Source organism: Equus caballus, chromosome 9 (genome assembly GCF_041296265.1).
Source record: "Equus caballus isolate H_3958 breed thoroughbred chromosome 9, TB-T2T, whole genome shotgun sequence".
In the NCBI taxonomy this organism is placed as follows: Eukaryota; Metazoa; Chordata; class Mammalia; order Perissodactyla; family Equidae; genus Equus; species Equus caballus.
Window position 1 is genome coordinate 85,252,677 of NC_091692.1, and position 21,992 is coordinate 85,274,668.

The 21,992-nt window shown below is 38.6% G+C and overlaps 1 long non-coding RNA gene across 2 annotated transcripts in view; it reads left to right on the forward strand.

Moving 5' to 3' along the window:
* The first annotated feature begins 4,672 nt into the window (after positions 1–4,672).
* Positions 4,673–21,992, forward strand: part of LOC106781012 (uncharacterized) — a 118,418-nt gene continuing 101,098 nt past the window's right edge. For both annotated transcript variants that reach the window (XR_002810502.2, XR_001377504.3), the window contains exon 1: positions 4,673–5,039. This is a non-coding gene — a long non-coding RNA (uncharacterized lncRNA). The remainder of the gene's footprint in view (positions 5,040–21,992) is intronic.

Consider the following 21,992-nt stretch of genomic DNA (forward strand, 5'->3'; position numbering starts at 1 on the left):
CAGCGGCTGATAGTAAGTCATTGGAACAACGAGCGTGTAGAAATTTGCCTAAGAGACTGTAAGTATCCAATGACAATGGACGTCGGCTAGACTTAGAGTCTTAAAGAACACCAACATCAGAGGGTTGGGAAACCCCACCAGGACAATAAGATGGCCTCTCTGCATTTAGCTCTTTCCTCTGACACCCTGTAGCTTGTGTATGTGGTCTCTTCAATGCTGGTGTCCTGAAATAAATAGGTATTTCAGGTCCAGAGCAGAGTTGAACTTTCACCTGTCTTGTTTTAGCACCTATAGTTATACTAATATAGCTTGTGTCAATATTAATGTTCTGTCAGCCATATTCTACTGTTGACTCATTTTGAATTTATAGTCAAACTAAAACCCCTGAGTTATCTTCTCATTAACTGTTATAAAGTTTCTGTAAGTTATACTAGTGCAGTTGGCTTTTGACTTTAAATGTAAGTTTTCTCTAAGTTAAGTTTTTTATCCTTTGTTCTTTGGTTACCTAGGTCATCAAGAAAAAAATGATGTATGTTTTATTACTTCAGTGTAAGAATCCAGGTGAACGGTTAATAAAAATTATCATCCAAAATATTTTTAGAAGAAACTGTGGTGTAAAGTGTCAGGCTTCACTTATCAGGGTGATGGTAAAAAATACATATCATTCTTTAATTAATATGTTCTAAATATCTGCTATTTGCCAGGCACTGTTCTAGGGGCTGGATATTCAGAAATGTAAAAAATCCAGTCTCCTCCTCATAGGGTTTATTTTCAAGGGGGGGGGGGAGATAAACGTTAGCAAATAAATAGAAATATAAAAATCATTATAAATGCCATGATGGAAAACTACAGGCACCCAGGAGAAAGAATAATTATGTTAGATGGATGAGTCAGGGCAGTCTCTTCTGAAGAAGTGGTATTAAGCTAAATGGGGAAGTGCGAGTAGGTCTTACTAAGTGAAGATAGATAGATGGGGCACAGCTTCAAGACAGATTGGGACAAATGCTAGATCCTGAAGCAGAAGAGTGTCTGTGTGTCTGAGGACCCAAAAGAAGGTTAAAGTAATTGGATGGCAGCAAGGAGTGACTGGTAAGTGAGAGAAAAGCCAGATCATCCCAGCCTGGTACACCATGTTAAGGATTTTTTCTTTTTTTCGGTTTTGTCAAATGCAATAGAAGGCTATTGAAGGGTTAAAAGCAAGAAAGTACATTTTTGCTTGAGAAAGATGACTCTGGGAGATCGGTTAAAAGGTCATTTTCAAGGGGCAAGTGAGTGATGCCAGTCGCTTTCACTGGGATGGTGGCAGTAGAGAAGGGGAGATTCATGATAGAATTTGAAAGGGTGTGTTAGGGAAGGTATAACTAATGATGCCTAGAGTCTTGTCCTGTTCAGCTGGGTGAATGGAGGTAACATTTAGTAAGATAAGAAAAACAAGAGTAGTAACAGATTTACAAATGCAGGTCAAGATTTCCAATATGGACGTGTTCAGTTTGAAAGCCTGTTAGTTGTACTAATAGTCTTGAATGTAAGAAATCACACTTCTGGCTAGAGATATAAATTTTTGAGGCCTTGACATAGAGAAAAAATTTAAAGACAATAGATAAGTTTGTGTAAGAGAGAGTATAGATCAAGAATTGGCTTGAGATCAATGCCTTGGGAACTCCAACACTTAAACATTGCTTAAAAGGACTAAGTTGGCCAAAACAATTGAGAAGGAAGAAAGGGAAAGAGAGAAGGAATACCTGACCTGAAGTTTCTTGGAATACAAAAGAAATGGGTTTCAAGAAGGAGGATGTGAATATAAGCTACTAAAAGTTCAAGTAAGCATTGTTGCCTTAAGTGCTTCTATCATAGATATGAGGTCCTTGTCAGTAGACAAGACCTATTTTTACTTTTGGGCCCCTAGACCTTGCCTAGTATTCTCACAGAGCAGATTCATAATATGTTTTTGCTAAAGCAATGAATAAGATAGCGAAACTGTATTACTTATCAATATTTGCAGAATTTTTTTAAATGCAAAATTTTTTTTATTGAGTAACATTGGATTACAACGTTATATAGCTTTCAGATGTACATCGTAATATATTTTGAATTCTTTGTAGATTATGTCATGTTCACCATCCGAAAACTAATTATAGTCCATCACCTCACATGTGAGCCTAATCACCCCTTTTCCCCTCTCCTCTCCCCACTTCCCCTATAGTAACCACCAATCCAGTCTCTGTTGCTATGTGTTTGTTTGTCATTGTTTTTATCTTCTACTTATGAGTGAGATTATAGGTATTTGACTTTCTCCCTCTGACTTATTTCACTCAGCATAATACCCTCAAGGTCCATCCATGTTGTCACAAATGGCTGGGTTTCATCAATTCTTATGGCTGAGTAGTATTCCATTATGTATGTATGCCACATCTTCTTTATCCATTCATCCCTTGATGGGCACCTAGGTTGCTTCCAAGTCTTGGCTATTGTGAATAATGCTGCAATGAACATAGGTGTGCATGTATCTTTACGCATTTGTGTTTTCAAGTTCTTTGGATAAATACTCAGCAGTGGAATAGCTGGATCATATGGTAGATCTATTCTTAATTTTCTGAGGATACTCCATACTGCTTTCCATAGTGGCTGCACCAGTTTGCACTCCCACCAGCAGGGTACGAGGGTTCGCTTCTCTCCACATCCTCTCCAACACTTGTTGTTTCCTGTCTTGTTAGTTATAGCCATTCTGACTGGAGAACAGTGATACCTCGTTGTAGTTTTGATTTGCATTTCCCTGATAGCTGATGATGTTGAACATTTTTTCATGTGCCTGTTGGCCATCTGCATATCTTCTTTTGAGAAATCTCTGTTCAGATATTTTGTGCATTTTTTAATTGGGTTGCTGGCTTTTTTGTTGTTGAGATGTATGAGTTCTTTGTATATTTTGGATATTAACCCCTTATCTGATATATGGTTTGCAAATATCTTCTCCCAGTTGTTAGGTTGTCTTTTCATTTTGTTGATGGTTTCCTTTGCTGTGTTTTTTAGTTTGATGTAGTCCCATTTGTTCATTTTTTCTTTTGTTTCTCTTGCCCCGTCAGACATGGTATTTGAAAACCTGCTGCTAAGATCAATGTTAAAGAGCATACTGCCTATGGTTTCTTCTAGAAGTTTCATGGTTTCGGGTCTTACATTCAAGTCTTCAAGCCATTATGAGTTGAGTTTTGTGCATGGTGTAAGATAATGATCTACTTTCATTCTTTTGCGTTTGGCTGTCCAGTTTTCCCAACACCATTATTGAAAAGACTTTCCTTTCTCCATTGTATGCTCTTGGCTTCCTTGTCAAATATTACCTGTCCGTAAATGTGTGGGTTTATTTCTGGGCTCTTGATTCTGTTCCATTGATCTGTGTGTCTGTTTTTGTGCCAGTACCATGCTGTTTTGGTTACTATAGCTTTGCGGGATATTTTGAAATCAGGGAGTAGGATACCTCCAGCTTTGTTCTTTTCCCTCAGGATTCCTTTGTCTATTCAGGGTCTTTTGTTGTTTCTAAATGCAAAATTAAAACTCACAATCACACAGTGAAGTGTATTTTCAGCCCCATTTTACAAATGAAGAATTGGCCTCCTGGAGAAGTTAAATTTCTTGCCGAAAGTTAAATGTCTAGTGGTATGGTATGGCCAGGACAATTCTACTGTACTATATCAAGATTCCAATTCACTCAGGATAATGGATAAATTAAGTCACATAATTAGGTATTAACATAGATTAACATGTGTTATATTAATGTACATTAAGATATATATCTTGGAGTGTATTTATATATGGCTGTGTGTATATGTGTGTCTATATTTACCAAAACTTGAAAATATGATCAAAGACAAAAACCCTGGAGTTGGCAGTCAGCTCACAGAGATGGTGGCCACATTCCCTAGTATAAAGGAGTATGTGCTCTTAAATTGCGTACTCTGAGTGTCAAGGTGATTGATGGAAGGGAAGAGGCTGAGAATGTGAACTGACAGCTGCAGAGTGTTGACAGCCAGTGGGGTTGAAAACCAACAGTCATCATGAACCAAGAATTGCCCATTGCTCATGCAGATATTACACAGAAGACAGACTTAACATGCCTTTGGTGTGGAAGGAACTGCAGTTGCATATCGAGAATTCTAGCCACGTTCACACAGGAGAATCAAGTGCAGCTGCAGTGACATCTTCAGAAAGCGAGTACAGTAACCTAGAGTGAGGGAATTAGTCATACTTCACCTTCTTCGTTTCACATTGTTCGTTTGCTGTTAACAACGGTTAACGGATGGAAGGATTGTCCCTCCCCGCATGACTTCCAGTTCCCATGAGATATGCAAATCCACATTAACCAGCCCAAAAGGTGGCATGTGAAAGTGCAGGACATCTAAGATTCAGGAAATTTTCTTTGATTCAATGGATTTTATCATGATTTCATATTTGGAAACTACTTTTTCTGCAATTTCCTTTCTCTTGGTCCCTTCCTAGCTGATTGGGAGTGAAAGAGCTCATAAAGATTCTTCTCCTTCAGACACGTGTTTAAGAAATGAAGAGCCTCATGATCATTTGTCCTCAGAAGGACAAGAGTTCACTGTTTCCCAGAATTTTGATTCCTATAAAGTTCTAGCAAAGAATCACAAAATGGAGCATAATAAGTCCCTTTGTGACTCTTGGAACCTATGTTCTTAGATGGGCTCTGTATCTCACTACATAAGGTGTTTCCAATTCATGATGTTAGGTGAAGGGTCCTAGTGACACTTTTGGATAAGCAGAAGTGCATGAAATAAACTCAGCAGGATCTCTACTCTGTGGGCTCTTAATGGCTCCATGGTGTGTGGCTGTGCTTTCCCAGCTGCACATTTAATAACTTGTACAATGACATTTTGCTAATGAAGTTCTTGTGGCCTGATATGTTCAAGTTTAAAAGGAAGTTTGACTTCCGGCTCTCTTTCACTTTTAAAATAAGTGAATGAATTATTTTTTAACCAGCAAGGAATTGATTTTTCCAGTGACTTCTAAACAGAATCTCCTTACACCAGGTAAGTCCAAGTCAACCCTGTATTTGAAAATTAGCAAACATTACCAGACTTCCGACCAAAGTGGAAACCCCTAACTGATCTTTCAACTGCACAGAACAATTCTATCTTTGAAAAAAAGTAAACTAGCTTTCTGGGAAGGTTTATCTTGTCCCAGCCTGAAACTGGAACACATTAGTCACCAACATACTTTATTAAAATCTAGCAAACAGTGGGTAAAATAAAATCTCTGGTTGGTCCACTTAATTTGACTAAAAATTGTCAGTTAGCTTCCTGAAAACAGTCTAAATCAAAAGGAGGAGAGGCTGGATTCAAAGGGTGAGAAACTTAGTCAGTAACAGCTTACGCCTTCAGGCATTTCCAATAAAAAGGGGGCGATATTTTCTCCAGACAGGTCTGGAGTCTGGAGGAGATGACTCAGAATCACAAACTATCTCAGACACTTTATTTCAAGGCCATGAATGTGAACTGTGAGATTCGATGTCATTCCAATCATCAAAAGCCATGTTAAATACATGAAATGCACCTGAACATAAAGCTCAATCAAGTCTGAAAGAGGGTTTCCTCTGCTGGTGCAGTTTGAAGTTACTTTGTGATGACAATCTGTCCAATCTATACACAAATCTAGGCACTTAAAATAGGGGCTCATGAACTGGTTTGAGGGTCAAACAGTCTTGACCTAAAAACTTCACTGAGAAATGCCGTTGCTCAAGTCTCCAATTTAGACAAATTATAAACATCAGTCTGAAGAAGGGAAAACAGGGTGAGGGGACTAATATTTATTTAGCACCTTCTTTTTCCCTTACAGGCACTGTGTTAGTTAATTTACATACATGCTCTCATTAGTCTCTGTTACAACAGTATGTGGTAGGCATCGTCATTACCATTTTATAGAGACAAAGAGAAGATAAACAACCTGCTCAAGATTACACAGGGAGAAATTCAAATTCAGGTCTTCTGATTGTAAAATCTTTTCCTTCTCTTCTTAGTTATCTCCGATATGTGTTTTATAAATCAGAGGTTTGGGTGTTATTCAGTAGGATAGCATTCTTGTCAATTTTCTTGAGTTACTTCAGCACGTGGTCTTCATTCTTCTAAGTTAAAGAAAATTACGATAGCTAACACTATTGAATGACAGAAACTACGCCAGGAATTTTACATATAAAATCTTCTTTAATCTCTGTAAAAAGCCTATGACAAGTTCTAGCTCTCATTTTACGGATGGGAAAATAGAAGCTTGCAACACACATTGCCTGGCATCACACAGATCAGAAGTGGCAAGACAAGGATTTGAACCTGGGTAGTCTGATTCCAGACTTGTTCCCTCAGCCATTATGCTGAGGTTAAATATACAGGCATACTCCACACATTTGCTTTATAAAATTGTTCTGGTCTTCTTTATTCTCTTCAGAAATAGAGTCACACCAACAATGGAACCAATAAGGAACCTCATTCTTTGTGCACATGCTATGGCTGGCTCCTTCCCAAATGATGAGGTTCGATCCTGGGAATGTAGCTGTTTTGCAGTCGAATGGCTCATTTTGGTTGATGGACTCTCATTAAGATGATGAACCAACCAGTAAAAGCTAGTGGCCTGTAACTTATGTATTTATATTGGCAGATCAATTATCAAAAAATTTTAAATATTGCTCAACAGAATTGCTTGCCATAAAAGTAAGAGGCCAACAGACTGCAGTGCGTGGCTTGAGTACACATTCTGACACACCAGACCTTAACCACAATCGTGATACTTACTGTAGAGAAGAAGAGTGTGCCCTCTTTAGAACTTTCCTTTACAGCAGAGAACTTTATCAACATAACCAACATGAAGCAAATAGGCTTCAAATTCAATTTTAAAGAAAACCACCTCTCATATACTTTGATGCATTTTTCATCATTCTTAAATATCATCACTAACAGCTAAGGTGTTACTACAATCTTATTAAAACATGTCAACTCAGTTCATTTGGAGACATCATGAAGTTTCAGTTCTCCCTAAAGCTTATATAAGAGCAAGGAAGGCCAACTGTTTCTTCCTGAAGAGATGTCGTCGCTTTTCCTCCACCAAAGGCCGAAGAGATAATACAGTTACACATTTGTGTCTTCACACTGATAGCAAAACTCATGTTTTAGTCATACAAAGAGTAATTTTCAATGCTTTCATAGAACAGAGAGAAAACATCTTCCAAAATGATGCTAGCTAATAGAAGTTCCACTAGGTGTTTCTTACAGTTTTAAAATTTTAAATGTTTTATCTTTTAATATCTGGGTTTGACCCCAGAAGAAGCCAATAGCTTTTCTAACTCATTTTCTTTTTTCAAAGATTCTCAACGACTTTCTCAAAATGGCCATAGTGTCTTCATTCAAATTTCCCTTCATGGCCAGTGGGATCCCACAGCCCTTGCCTGGGAAGGGTAATCAGGAGGCAGAGTTAAGCATGCCAGGACAAGGTTGGCCTCTGGTCACGAGGTGCAAAACTGAGGAGAAGCCAGAATCCAAACATTGGAGTGAAGGTAGGGCCAGGAAGCATGGGGAGGGGAGTTCCAAAAGTTCTGTTCCCAGGGAACAGTCCTGAAGGAGGAAGTAAATGCACATTGAGGGATCTGCAACAAGGACCAGGCAAGGCTTAAGACTCTGAGCCTGGACAGGTGTCCTGAGCAATGGTAAATGGAAGAATTGGAGCCGTCCCAGTTAGGCCAACATAATTTAACAAGACTTTCACGTTGGCCACAAGCTTGTTTAGATATTCTTGAATGTAAACACTTCTAAATATAACTGAACAAAAATTAGACAAGATTTTATGCTGACATAAGCTACTTCTGTCACAAGTTGAATCTTCACATGGCAATTCTCTGTTTAACCAGAATATTTGCCCACACTTTTAGTGCTAAGATGCATTGTCCTGAGGATCTTGCCCTCTGCTCAGGAGCTCAACTGCATGTCTCTGGTCCTTCCCAGAATGACAACACAAAGTGCTCAAAAGTGAAAATGGTTATTAGCCACTGTTTATGTGGCATTGTAAACATAATATAGAGTGTGGGGGAGTTTGGTTTCTTAAATATAACAGTTTATTTTGGTGAAATTACTATAACTTTTAAATCTCTTTCATTGTGTTCCAAAATCTGAGCAATTCTTTTAATTAACGTAATTGTTTTTGTTTTTCAATTACATGTACGTGTTTCACAAGTAACATGGTCATTTTCTCTGCGCTTGGGCAGGTCTAAGCCCCAGACAGACAAGAATGAGTGTGCAGCTGGTTTTAATCTACTTTCCCGCATGTAGCATTACTCAGTGCGTGAGAACAGCTAACTGGTTCCACCTAAGAGAACGCAAAGACTCCTCAGAAAAATGACATCCATAGGTCACAGCAAAACTCGTTTGCAGGTCATATTTTAGCTCTTTTCCCCAAACCTCATACTTTTAACTCTTCTCCAGGAACTTTAAACATTTAGAAAACAAAAATATCAGGCTTAAGTTTCTCTACTGAAATAAGATGGGGAAACAGTTGTATTTGGCATCAGAATTTCTGGGATCAAAATTAATTTTCCCCAATTCCTGACAGGGTAAACATGGAGACATCACTTCATCCTCATGAATGTTCACTTGCTAAACAATCAAATAGGAGCACCAATCCTTTTTTTTTTGTCTTCACTGTCTCTCAAGACTGCTCCTTATATCAACTAAAATATAATGAAATAGTTCAGTACATTGGAAAACACAAAGCAAATATAAATAATATTTATTATATTTTCTCTTCTTGCTATTTTGTCAGTAAAAGGTGAAAGCCACCATGTCTTCAAATAGCCAAAAGGTAGTGGGTGGGTCAGTATCAGGGCTGCCACATACAGCTGTGCATTTTGTACACTGCGCAACTAGGGCTGTCAGGATGAAGCGAAGAGGGGCTTTAATCCAGCCTGAGATCTACTGACAAAGCCATGTACCCTGGCATGAGGCTGCTTTACTTATTTATTTTTGCTAATTAACGCAAAAGGACCATTTGTCTTAACAGAGGCCTGGATGGCACAAGAGAAATCAGGGCTCTGTGAAATCAGTCCTGAATATTAAATTAAATATATTTGTAATATCATTCAATTATGTACCTCTCAAAGTAAAGAATTTGGAATCAAGAAACCTGGATTCTAGCCCTGACTTTCCTGAAAATCAATAATTTTAAGCAATTTCCTTAGCTACCTTGGGTTTCTGCTTGCTAATTTGTAGAATGGAGAGGTTACCTTCCATCTAACCTGGATAGTTAAATTAAATGCAAATATATTTCCCTAGTACTCTGAAAATATAGACATGTTAATCGTTCAGTGGATGGTTGCATTGCATCTTCTCCAATTATTCGCCTTACTTAAAAATTCTTGACAATCTGTGATTGATTCCTAAGAACAATAAGCTCAATATTTAAAATCTAGAAAACTCATGTAGTCAACCACCACCTGGTGCGAATGAGGCCTGGTGTTCTTCACCCATGGCAAAAGACCCACACCCACTCTCTATCTTCTTTCTTCATCATGTTTGGTCTGCAAATTCCCTTACTCATCTCACTAAAAAATTGCTTGCCGGCTATTGTGTAAATGATAATTGATTTAATTATTTTAGCCTAAACAAACAAAGCCCACATCACAAGATGAGATTAGCCGCAGGCATCTCCAAGGTTTGAAGTTCTAAGGCATCCAATTTAAATTGCACGTTAAACAGTAAGTTCACAGTTTCATGAAGAGTGTGGGAGGAAGGGGCCTTATGGAGCATCAAGTTCAGCTTCATTGTTTTGTAGAGAAGATCTTGAGGCTCTGAGTGGAGCAGGGACTGGCCCCGAATCACTCCGTCATGAGCAGCAGCATCCAAATCAGAAACCAGGACATCTGTCTCTAGGTTCAGTGCTTTTCCAATGACATCATGGTTTGGCTTTGCCAACTACATCTTTTATCATTCTCTCTCTTGTTCACTAAACTCTTGAACCTCCTAGGGCTGCATCTAGTGTCTTTGCACAACTTCAGAAAAAGCAGCCCTGCCTGTGGGAGACCATGCTCCAGAGCACACAGCTTCATGAATAGACCATGAACTGGCTTGCCAGAATATCCTCATTTAGGCTGAAATTGTTTCCACCTCAGGGCCTTTGCCCTGACCGTTCCCTCTTCTTGAAGCACCCTTCTCTCCATAGATTCCCCAAGAAGGCTCCTTTTCTTTCTTCAGATTGTTCCTCAAACAACACCTCTTCTGAGAAGCTGATATCTACCACTCTACCCAGAATCCTTGACCCCATCATTATTGTCTATACCATGGCCATGCTTTAACTTTTTCATAGGCCTTATCAGTCTTCAATATTATTTTTGCATTATTTATTTTTATGCTTGATATTTATCTTTTTTTCCAACTTGAATGTGAGTTCCAAGAAAACAAGGTTTTTTTCTTTTATTTATCTTCAGTCCTTAGAATAGTGACTGGCACATAGTGGGTGCTTGATACATGTTGTTGAATGGACAAATGAATGAATGAGTTCATGAATGAGCTACTCGTAGTTTCCTGAGGGCTTTTCTTTTACTCAGTTTTAGTAATGAAGCTTGTTGATTTGGGTGCTTCTAAGAAATTAGATTAGCATAATTCAACCTCAGTGTGATGCTCTTTAAATGTCAACTCCCTTTTTCTCTTAACGCTGAGGTGTTCTTATTCTTCTTACTCTTGTTTTACATGGCAATACAGTATATGTGGTAGTAGAGTAGTGCAAATTTCTTCCTGGAATATAACAATAAATTCAGAGGTCAACATGCTGTTTGTACGTTATATCTGTTTCAAATCTGTTGGTTGACTTTGAAAGGAAACCTCACCTTGTCTTTATGAAGTATTTCTAGCTCTTCATATTGCTCTGCTGACACAGAGGAGGCTCTAAAACCAGAACTGTGCTTTTTCTTGTCCATGGAGGTCTCAGCAAATGGTGTCATGCTAATTACATTGTCTACTTTAAGCCCAAAATATTGATGGATAGTGAGATAAGGGTCCCTGTGGAAAAATGCTGGCAGGACTTCTTACCCATTATGACATTTTTATTTAGTTCACTCTTTATTTTCCAATCTACTTTCTTTAGAGTCAGTTCATTTAAGGGGTTATTATTCATAGCAAGAACACTTTTTTTTTTTTCTTGTGGCAGAGAGAAGAGTCTAGAGATTGCAGTTGACGCAAGGGTAAATTCAGAAGCAATCCAAGCCAGACTCTGGCCTCTGTGCAGAGCCAAATCCATCAAACAGAGGAGATGAGACATAAAAGTATACTCTTTAATTAGGTCCTAACCGCAAAGAGTGGTTTTCAAGGGGGAAGGGAATCCTTGGATCCTCCCTACCAGTGTCTTCCTGTCCCTCTGGGATTCTCTGTAGCCTTGAGAGAAAAGTTGTTTGCAGATTACATCTTTTTTTGTTTTAATTTGATATAAGTTTTTGGTATTATTTTGTTTAAAGGCCTCATTTAGTTAGCTTTTCACAAGGCTGGACTTCAAGGTCCTCAAAGGGCAAAAAGTATACAACCAACATTTAGAGATTATTCAGCACTTAGAGTAGTTTCTTGCACATAGTAGGTGCCTTCTAAGTGTTTGTGAATGAATGAATCAATTAATGAATACGAGAATGAGCAAATGAAGTAAATCAGTGGATTCATTCTTCCTACCTGATTATTTATAATAAGAAATTTATAAAAGAATTCTATTTCTGTAGTTATTTGGATATATCTCAGCCCCATGTTTCAATCTTGGGCAATTTCAGAGCTTCTTGTAAAATCAGTTGAGGCCTGTGTTGCAACTGCATCAGCTCCTTTGTCCAATCCTGCTCCATCTCATCCTTCCAGGTATTGTTTCCACCTGTACTTCCCAATAGACCTCCCACAGGCAAATCTCTGCTGCAGAGTCTGTTTTCAGGAAACTTGACATAATGTACCATTCTGAGACAGAGTTTTCTCATCTTTTGAAATATAAAAGACTGTATTTACCCTAGTGGGTTGTTGTGAAGATTAAAAGTAAAGTATAGAAAAGAAATGCCACAGGTGGCCATCAGTGGATGTTAATTTCTCTTCCTCAAACCCTGGACTACCTTTTAAGTCTTTTGCTGCCATGAAATAAGTGGTAGGCGCATACTTGTAGCATGAAAGAAAAGTGCAAATGTCCCCTTGTGTCCTTTTTTAGCCCATAACGTGACAACATGGGTAAAGACCAAGATGCTCAAATACCAGGCCATCTCAATGTGGACTCTGTAAATGAGACCTCAAAGTTCAACTTAGGGAGAGTTTGCTTGCAATAAGTTTGAGTTTCTCCCATTTTTAAAAGTAAAGACAAGTTCAACAGTCATACCAGGCCCTTTTTGTCTCCTAGAGAAGGCTGTGAGAATTTTCTTTCTCCCTTTTCTGGAGGCTCAGAACAACTTCCATCAACAGAGAAACTAGGTTGGTTACCCGCCCACTAGGAGCTGTGAAGGTTCTCCTGAGAATCATTTGGTGCCCCTTTTCACCTAGATTCTCAAGCCTGACATTAAGGCCTATCTCTAAGGAAAAGCCACTTGGGTCTATGCAGGAACCCAGCCAGCCCTTTCCATTTTCCCACTACTGATTCTCCTTTGAAGGAAAGCTAAAATGTTTATTGAGCTGCATGTTAGACAGCAGTTTTTATAGATGACACTTGATCCTGTATGTCTTATATACATAAATGGATTTTAGGTACAATGGTGAATCTCTATGTCTCAGTTTCTCTTCCTGTAATGGAGAGGTAGATACTCTCTGATGATGGGACAATAGAATATTTTGTTTAAATATAATGTAGACACAGATTTACTTAAAGGTACATTCCACTTTCAATGGATTCTTAATGCTGGAAGGAGGGTAAGAATAGTTGGATCTACCATTTACTGAGCATCTTTCATGTGCTAGAGCTGTATATCTGGTATTACTTGGCTAATGTTGCAATAATGCTACATAAAAGAAAACCAATCCAAACAAAAGGCTTATGAACACCAAGCATTTGTTTCATAGTCGGTCATGGGATCTTCCTACCATTTGTCTGATCTAGGTTGGGCTTGGCAGAGTGGCTTTGCTTTAGGCTGTGGATCTGCTGGGCTTGGCTCCAACAGGTGGATTCAGTGCATATTTGCTTTCTGCCTGTTTTTTCTGGCACCTGGGATAAACAGACCATGTTACCTGAAGAAACCCACCTGTGACAGGGAAATACAACCCCCATACTGTAATTCTGTAGTCCTATCTGCTATTCTCTATCATAACCCATCTATAATTACATAGCAGTCATCTGTTTACCTGAGCTTTTGAGGGGCTATCGGTCCTATTCATCTCTGGATCTACTATGTCTTGGAAATTGCTTGGCACACAAAAGGCGCTCAATAAATGTTTTTGAGTTAACAGGTGCATAAGTGAATAAAACCTGAATAAATCTATACCAATACATTCTAAAAGGATTGTGCTAAACTGATGAATGGTTTCGTTACAATTTGTAATTAGGACAGGCTTGACCTGCTTGGGCAGTTGCTGAACCCTTTGAAGTTGACATTATGGAGCACAAATGACAAATGATCATTTCGTGTCAGCATTATTAGTATCATACACTGGGCAGAAAAGACCACTGATCTGACCCAGCATGTTTTCTTTTTGTAGTCATTCACGGGAACATGATTAACAATTAAGAGATTTCAGAAAACATCCACACATGGCTTTGAGCTCTTTCAAACACTGCACTTGGAATTATTAGGAGAAAATTATTCATTATCTACAAAGTATGAAACAAGAAACTGTTTCAGTAACTCACCCAATTACCACCTGGAAAGCGGTTCAAAAACAATTCCAAAAAGGCAAAGAGAAGGCATCAGGGAGGGTCTTCACATCAGAGAAGCAAGAGCTGGCTTGCAGCATCTCAGATTCAATGGAAGGTGGTTAGAATTGGCCACGGGAGTTATAAAGACTTAGGTTTTACTCCCTCCCTCAACTTTTAGAAGTGGATGATGCTGGACATGTCATTTAGCTTCTTTGAGTCTCAACTTTCTCATTTGTAAACAAAATAAAACCTACATGTTAGGCTGACTGTGAAGATTAAATGGGACAACGTATGTGTAATACTTGACGATCTCTTCGTCTGTTTTTTGATGCAAAGCCATTTTCTTTTTAAATCTTGAAATTGGCTTTTTTGTAGAATATTGATGGAACTGCCATTTTCTTCATTTAGCTTTTCTTTTGCCATTATCTTGGTTTGCTACAGAAGGATAAAATTATTTTAGTATTCACCCATTTATCTAAAATCTATTATCAGTATGATGTGGATAAGTGCCATTAAATTATTTATTAGGTGACCTGAGTTCTGATTCACTTCTGGCCAGTTTCTCTGGCTCTGTTATTTAGTCTTTCTGAGGCTCAGTTTCCTCACATGACGTTAATATTTAGAGTTTATTGAAGGTGTAAGAGTCTATGAATTCTACATCTCCTTATTTATCTGCTTACCACTATTTATTTTCATGTTTATGCATCCATCCATCCATCCATCAGTCCAACAAAAACACTTCATGCCATTCACAAAATGACCTTTTTATAGTGTATTCACGTTAACTTGAGGTTATAGGTACACAACAAAAATTAATGAAATGGACGTGATGAAGATAAACACTACTGTAGCAGATGATGAATATCTACACATTATGGCATACTAAAGTATATCAATTGACTAAATAAAATTGAACTGGCAGCCAAGGCATAGGAAACATGCTTTGAGCTAACCCAAAATATGAAAATTCAAATTAAGGAAGAAAATAAGTTAGAGGGTTATCATTTATACTTTAATCACTCAGAATCGGAGTATTTTAAATAACAAGCTTTTCCAACATATTCAGATGTAATTCACTTTATGAAAATCTAATCTACATAAAGAATTTTTTTTCTAGAACACAAATATCCCACATGTTAAGCCAAGATGGTGTTATTTACTATTCCCATTAAATATGAGCTTCTATTCGTTCTTAAAATATAGTCTTAGATCTTAGTTATTTCTACTCCAAATTCAGCCTCTAAGGAGATAGATTTTTCTCTAGCTCCCTCTTTTATTTCCACTGTTCCTGCCACTATCTTAGTCCAGACCCTTAGGAATTTTCTCCTGGTGATTACAACAGACTCCTAGCTGACCACCTTGCTTTCAAACTCATCCTTCTTCAATTCAATTCATCATCCAATCAGGTGATCTTTAAAGAAAATAAATTTGATTCTAATGATCCACTCAAAGATAGTTCATTTCCATTAGGCTAAAGAACAAACCCGTTAGCAGAGCACACATCGCCGTTCTAGCCCCATTTATCCTCATATCTCACAACCCTTCCATCTACACCAAGTGAATGGGAACTCTTACAGTTCCCTGAGCTTCCTTATGCTTCTGTGCCTTTTCATAAATGCTTTGCCCTGTAGGAAACAGCCATTCCCTATGAATACAGCTGAATCCTCTTTGATGGACTGATAAAATGCCTCCTCCTCCAGGTAGCCCCCTCTGACTTCATCATGCATCCACCCTTCTCCCACAAGTCAATCATAGTGTTCCTCTTCCTTGCTTCAAAAGCACCTTTGCTCACCTTCTTGATGCCTAACACACTGTACTGTAATTATCTGAAAAATGTTTCCATCTTCCCCAGTACACTGTGACTGGTTGAGTGCAAAGGTCCATGAACCTAACAGAGTGTCAGATATTTAGTAAACATTTGCTGAATGAACAAAGTAAGTGAATTTTTTAAAGCAAAGGCAATTGCGTTGTCACACACAAAATTTCAAACGAGAAAGAAAATTACCATCCGGGATGATTTGTCTGAGTGGTTTGGTTCCATGTCATATTATGTGAGGGATTAAAGGATAGCATTTTTTTCTCTTCAAATTGAAAATAGCTTTGTTTTTACTGCTTTTTTGTCCCTTATATTAAAGGGAGCTTTCATGGTAGACTTTAATATGACTTTGTCTCTGTATTCACATCCCTTGATACCCTGCTTTTCACCCTAAGTCAGCAAGATCAAAATCTTCTGCTAATTATCTTCACTACCTGCTGCTGCGTATGTGTCAGTTGCTCCAACAATTATGCTGGTAGTAACGGCGCACATTCCCGTGATGCAGGGTGTGATGGGTGGACTTCAAAGGGCCCATGCCAAGTGGTGAGGCATATTGTAGTTCAATTAAAGCATAATTAAGGTGGCATGCTCTATTCTTACTTCTGCCTGTGTCAAAGATAACCCATTCCAATAGTGCACACTGTCACCTTTATGGCAGCTCCAGAGGTACACGGGGGATGGCAGAGCATCGCTCTTTAACCCCTTCAGTGTCCATCTACTTGAAGATGGCCTGAGGTGGGTGGTAGGGCCAGGTTTACTTCAGCATACTTGTATTGAGCCTCTGCTTCGTGCCGGGTCCGGAGGTAGTCTTACGTACAATATTTCACCCATTCCTGGTGGCAGGTGTTATCCTCATTTTCCAGAAGGCCTAGCTATAGCTCAGAAAGGTTCTATGACATGTCCCAAATCATGAGATTTGCCACTCACTAAGTCTGTATCCTTGAGCAACTTTCCTAACCTTTGAGATTCAGTGTTTTCTTCTGAAAGGGAATTAATGACTTCATCCCCAGTGTGTGTATGTATGTACGTGTGTGTATGTATGTATCTATCACAAGTAGAGTGATCAACAGAACAGCTACTCAATAATCTTTTTTGAATTGTTGCCATTTTGTTTTCATTTTCAACTCATCCAGCTCCCAGTTTTCTTATGCCTAATGACACATTTGACTGTCATGAACTCTACTCATTCTATCAAAACAACACCAATGTTTGGTATGTCCCTAAGGTAACTGAAAAAGACCACATGGGGACTCAATTCCTCTCATTTATGTCTCATTCTCACAGCAGTAGCCCGGAGGATGATTCATTTAAGTCAGTGTTTGAAGAGGTCATTGGGGCTATCTTGAGCAGCTGATTTTCTGGTCTCCACTGGTGGCTTGGTAAAAGACACTGAGCTGGTTCATCATAGTTAAGAACACAGAATCAGGAGTTAGAGAAGTATGAGTTTATTTCAGGCTCTGTCATTTAATAGTTGTGTAAATTTAAGGAAGTTACAAAACTTAACTAAGCCTCAGTTTTATCATCCTTAGAGTAGGAATGATAATAGCCTCGCCTCATGGGACTGTTGACAGGATTAAGTGAGATAATGCATTTAAAACTCTTGGCGTTATGTCTGTCCCATTCTTAGAATCCAATGAATAAACATTATTATTATTATCACTGATACTATTCTAACTTCTTTTCCCTTATCTCCTCTAATTTCATCTCACATGTACATACTCTCACCCAACCTCAAACTCACCTCATATTTTCAAATATTTTTGGAGGTGTTATCATGCAGCAGAACAAATGAGTGAAAATACAGGCTGTATGCAAATTACCTCTGGAATTCATTCCACCCCCATCTTTGCAATTTAATCAGATTCACTTTTCAAAGGCCCAACCATGTCTGACAATTCTCCTGGCAATAGCTGCAGTGAAAACTTGAGCATATTTCTGAGACCTTTTAAAAGCATGATTTCCTAGTTATCATAATAAACCGGATTTCAGAGTATACAGAGTGTTATCAGTGAGCAGTATCAGACCTTCAGAATCATCAACATAAAACTAGGTTGAGTGGGATGGGAGAGAACTCTGAACATGATTCTATCACTTCCTGTCTAAGAGCGAAGCAACGATACCAGTGTGGTTCCTGTAGCAGCGTATGAGTGTAACAGTATGTCAACAGGCTCACAGTATAGAATTCTGTTAACGTTTCAACTGCAAGGTAAGATTTAGTGGAGTATAGACTTGCTTAAATCCTGACACACAAATTTAAACACAGGCAGCAGAAGACCAGGTAATGGAGAGTAAAAGAGAAATACAGAGGAAGCGAGGGAGGAGAAAGACAGACAGACTGAGATGATTGTCATGCAAATACCTGGTATTGCAAGACTATTTTCTAAGTAGTTGCTATCTGTTAAGAACTTTTATTTTCCTGTGATATCTACTATACCCTTTCAGTTAAGGATATTAAAAAAAAATTCCAAACACTCAATAAATTCTCATAAATAGTACTAAAATTGAGACAAAAAGATTCTCAGTTTTTAAAGAATTCTAGTAGGCAGTTAGAAATTTGAGTAATTGGCAAGTTTTCAAATTTACAGTAAAAACCCCAGTTTGCTGGAAAGTGATTCCATGGGGCCAAATCTTAGCAATAACTTTGTATTCAGCCTCTTACGTGCTATAGATGTATTTTCTTATTGGGTGTGCTTTTTCCCGAATAGATCTTGCATACTTCCTAGCCTATGACATAGACTCCATCAAGTAAATTGAATCTTGCCTTGTTGTGTGAACATGCTCATTACCACCATCAATTATACCAACTTCAGGGTCAACACGGGTCAACATATGTAGTTTATTTGCCTTACACTGGCTGGCTTCAGACTGCTGTGTGTTAGGAGTTCTTATGTTTGTTTTTTATGGATTTTTGTTCCATTCCTCTCTGCAATTACGCATTGTTTTGGACAATGCATCATCCTGGAAAAGAGCCTTCTACTGGCTCCTATCTACAATGGCAAAAAAAAAAAAAAAAAAAAAAAAATCGAAAACAAAATCATCAAGGCTTCATTTCTTTCAAAGAATGTGGTAAATATCTATGTCATGCCAAGTATGTGCTAAGAGTTAGGGAAAGCTCATGGGCTAATAAACTGGATAGGCATTTATGAAAGTAACTATGATGCAATAAGAACAAAGTCCTCTGACAGCGATCTCGGACTCAGATGCCACGGAGGCTGATCAGATAAGACGAGTTTGAGAGGCCCATAGGCTGCCTGAGAGTAGAGGAAACTGTCCTAGGGTAGAGGCTATTGCCATTTCAGCTGGTACTTAGTTCCAGTCCATTTTTGTCACACCAAAATGGGGAGTAAGAGGTGGAGAAAGGAAAAATAACATTCTATAGACTTAAGGCTATCTGACATAATCTTATTCATTTGTACGTCTGCTTCTCCTTTCCTTCCTCCAGGATGAGGGACTTGGGCATGCAATGCATATGTATTGAATAAATTTTAAAAACCTCAGAGAAAGATAATGGTGTTTCCTATATAATGTGGATGTAAAAATGTATGGTGTGATGGGTATAAATGTTTGACCTTGCTTCCTTCCAGCCTTTTCCTCTTCACTTATTCAGCAAATAAATATTCAGAGCCTATTATGTTCTAGACATTGTTTCCGGTGTGGGAGATACAGCAGTGAACTAAGACAGCAGAACCCCCGTTCTCACGGCACTTAGATTCTAGTTGGGAAGATGCGTACAACAAACAAATAAGTACATTCACACTGAGTATATACTTGTAATATTAATGAGTGCATATTTGTAAGTACACATTTACATATACACTTGTTTATTGTCTGCATCCTCCCAACTGAAATGTAAGCATTCTGTACATATGTAAGTGTGTATATATATGTATAGAAATACAAATGCTTACATATGTAAGGATATACAGATACATATGAGCATGAATGCATTCATTCATTAATTCAATAGTTATCTTTGAGCCCTATTTTCAATCTTGTGTTAGGGAAAACAAACGTGGAGGTGGAGAGAACAATTAACAGGAACTAACCCAAATTGGAACCCATAATGTATAAACTAAGTGAATGAAAGTCCAGATGGAGAAAAAGAGTTGGGATTGAAAACAAATGTAAAATTGCAAATATAACTGTGCTACCAAGAGAGGTATGAGCTGTCATGAGAACATGAATGCAATCACTCTTTAATTCAATAGTTATTTGTTGAGCCTTATTATGTACTGGGCATCCCCTTCTAAATACTAGGGATGCAGCAGTGAGCAAATGAGACTAAGCTTCCTGCCATCACTGAGATGCCATTCTAATAGAAGGAGATAAAGAATGAAAAAGATAATGAACTGATTATTAATTAATTGGCAAGCAGAGAAAGGGACAGGAGAGTAAAGGAGGCCACAGTTTTAGATAAGTCGGCCTGGAAGAGAAGGACTCCCTGAGAAGGTGACTTTTGAATAAGCATGTGAAAGACGAAGTGATCTATTCAGCCTTTCCGCCTCCTGTATCGCAAAAATGAGCACACTGTTGCACAGAAACCAGGGTTGTTGTGATGATTAAATGAGATCACATAAGAGAAAGCTTCTGTACTAGTACCTAGAGCTCAGTAAATGTTGGTTCCCAACTGAATGAATCTAACTGTTCCCCGTATTCAGATGAGGAGCTGAAATCTGGTTCACCTGTTGTACATTTTTCCTCCATTGTTCCAGTTAACCTTTAAAACAAATAAATCAACCTCCCCCACTCCCTCTTCAAGTGATAAGCAATATTTGCTTGCTACTAATACATTTTGCACTTGGACGTGCTTTTCTTCATTCACCTCTTTTTGCCCCAAAGTCCTGAAGAAGCCAAGACGCAATATACCCTTTTTTGTTCAAGACATTGCCTGAGATGTATAGAAAAAGAACACAAATGAAACTTACTGGGAGTTCCAGGTCAGGATGAAAAACATCCTGGAGGGGCCGGCTCCGTGGCCGAGTGGTTAAGTTCGTGCACTCCGCTTGGGGTGCCCAGGGCTTGGATCCTGGGCGCGGACATGGCACCGCTCGTCAGGCCACGTTGAGGTGGCGTCCCACATCCTACAACTAGAAGGACCTGCAACTAAGATATACAACTGTGTACAGGTGGAGTTTGGGAAGATAAAGCAGAAAAAAAAAAAAAAGATTGGCAACAGTTGTTATCCCAGGTGTCAATCTTTAAAAAAAAAAAAGAATTTTTTTTTAAAAAAAGAAAAACTTCCCCATTTGGGTTCCAGGAGTGTCTGTAACCGGGAGCAGCAGATTGGGTAACACATTGGCTTGTGGGATGACCTTGGTAGGGCGCATGACCGTCTTAGATCTCAGTTTTCTCATCTATAAAACAAAGGAAGTGCTAACCTTCTCTGACCCCTTAGAAGCATTAGGAAGGGGAAATAAGTTAATGTTTGGAAAGGCCTGTGTGACCCTTCAAGCCAAGACATTATCAAAGTACAAAGTAAATTACAGGCACTGTTTGCTATCCCATTAGTAACTCAAATAGTACGAGGGGCTCCTCCCGTCAAATCCTTGCAGTCAAGCTTGTAAGACACACTTTTTTTTCCCACCAGGACGAAAATGGAAATGAAAGAGTTGGAAACTTTCTCCTCAGACTCATTTTTCAAAGGTTCTGCAGTGGAAATTCTTATGGGCACTGATAGGTTCCCCCTCAGAGGCAGAGCTTTCCCCAATCCCTCATCCAGACCCAGGAGCCTGGAAACAAGATAAAGTTTGGAGCTTGGAACCTGGACTCAAGGCTTCAGGGCTTTTGCGACTTCAGCCAAGTCACTTAGCATCCCTGACGCTCTGTTTCTGGATATGTAAAATAAGAATCCTCCTCCTCCTCCTCATCTTCATCTTCATCATACCTTCTTGTTTATGATGTCTCCTTAATATAGCTAAATAGCTAAAATATAAAAACTTAGCTTTTACTATGTTAAGCACTCTATTTATACTATCTCCTTAAATCCTCACAAAACCCTATGGAGTATGGGCAATTATTAGACTAAATTTTCATACACAAAGATGAGGTTGTAGAAAGTTAACTTACCCATAGTTAAAAAGTTCAAAGACAGAAAGTCTGGAATTCCCTACAGATCCGCCTGATTCCAGGCTGGAAAGCTGAACCTTAGCTTTATTTGTTCTATTCGTCTTCATGCACACCCAACCTGGCACAGAGTGGCTCAGCATCCCCCAGTGTTATGTACCTGCAGAGCAAAATTGCTTTGTGATTTTTTTTTTCTTTTGCTGAAGAAGATTGGCTCTGAGCTAAGATTTGTTGCCAATTTTCCTTTTGTAGCTTGAGGAAGATTGTCCTAAGCTAA